We start from the raw sequence: 1,594 nt of genomic DNA on the forward strand, positions 1-1,594 counted from the left end.
AAAGATTTCCACATTCTGTGCAATTGTGAACTGTCTCTGCAATATAAACTCTAGGTAACTTTACCATGTGATATACGGTTAAGGAATTTCTAAATCCCCTATATTTGTAGTGTATCCCTTTATTATGCATTCTTTGATGTTCTCTAAGAATTGAAGTAAAGGATTCTCACCACCTTTTCATTTGTAGGGTTTCTCTCCATTATGAATTCTCTGATGAAACCTTAAATGTGACAGAGAAGTAAAGGCCCTGTCACATGCTTTACACCTGTAGGGTTTCTCTCCAGTATGAACTCTGTAATGAGTCTCAAGTGAAGAGCGTGCAGTAAAGAGCTTGCCACTTTCCTTAGGTCTGTAGGGTTTCTCTCCAGTATGAATACTTTTATGACGTCTAAGATATGAGGCCATGGTAAAGCACTTGCCACATTCTTCACATTTATAGGGTTTCTCTCCAGTATGAGTCCTTTCATGACATCTAAGCTGTGAGGCGTGGTAAAAGGACTTACCACATTCTTCACATCTGTAGGGTTTCTCTCCAGTATGAATTCTGTAATGAGTCTCAAGTGATGAGCGCGCAGTAAAGAACTTGCCACATTCTTCACATCTGTAGGGTTTCTCCCCAGTATGAGTCCTTTTATGACATCTAAGACATGAGGCCCTGGAAAAGCACTTGTCACATTCTTCACATCTGTAGGGTTTTTCCCCAGTATGAATTCTTTTATGACGTCTAAGAACTGAGGCCCTGGTAAAGCACTTGTCACATTCCTCACATCTGTAAGATTTTTCTCCATTATGAAATCTGTAATGACTCTTAAGTATTGAGTGTTCAGAAAAGGACATGCCACATTCTTCACATTTGTATGGTTTTTCCCCAGTATGAATACTTTTATGACGTCTAAGATGTGAGGCCCTGGTAAAGCACTTGTCACATTCTTCACATTTGTAGGGTTTCTCTCCAGTATGAGTCCTTTTATGACAACTAAGATGTGAGGGGCGGTTAAAGGACTTACCACATTCTTCACATCTGTAGGGTTTCTCTCCAGTATGAATACTTTTATGACGTCTAAGATGTGAGGCCCTGGTAAAGCACTTGTCACATTCTTCACATCTGTAGGGTTTTTCCCCAGTATGAATTCTGTAATGATTCTTAAGTGTTGAGCGCATAGTAAAGGACCTGCCACATTCTTCACATTTGTATGGTTTTTCTCCGGTATGAATACTTTTATGACGTCTAAGATGTGAGGGGCGGTTAAAGGACTTACCACATTCTTCACATCTGTAGGGTTTCTCTCCAGTATGAATAGTTTTATGACGTCTAAGATATGAGGCATGGTAAAAGTACTTACCACATTCTTCACACCTGTAGGGTTTCTCTCCAGTATGAGTCCTTTGATGTGCTCTAAGACTTGACATTTAATTAAAGGACTTGCCACATTCTTCATATTTGTAGGGTTTCTCTCCAGTATGAATTCTCTGATGTACTGTGAGGTGTGAACAACGGCTAAAGGCTTTGCTACACTGTTTACATTTGTAGGGTTTCTCTCCTGTATGTATTTGCTGATGTAATCTGAAATATATCATTTGACTAAAGGACTAG

General features: G+C 39.5%; 1 pseudogene; it reads right to left on the reverse strand.

Annotated features, from left to right (window-relative positions):
• Window positions 1-6: 6 nt before the first annotated feature.
• Window positions 7-1,578, reverse strand: LOC103734128 (annotated as a pseudogene).
• Between the last annotated feature and the right edge of the window lie 16 nt (window positions 1,579-1,594).

This window comes from Nannospalax galili, unplaced genomic scaffold (assembly GCF_000622305.1).
Source record: "Nannospalax galili isolate Female #2095 unplaced genomic scaffold, S.galili_v1.0 scaffold3176, whole genome shotgun sequence".
Lineage (NCBI taxonomy): Eukaryota > Metazoa > Chordata > Mammalia > Rodentia > Spalacidae > Nannospalax > Nannospalax galili.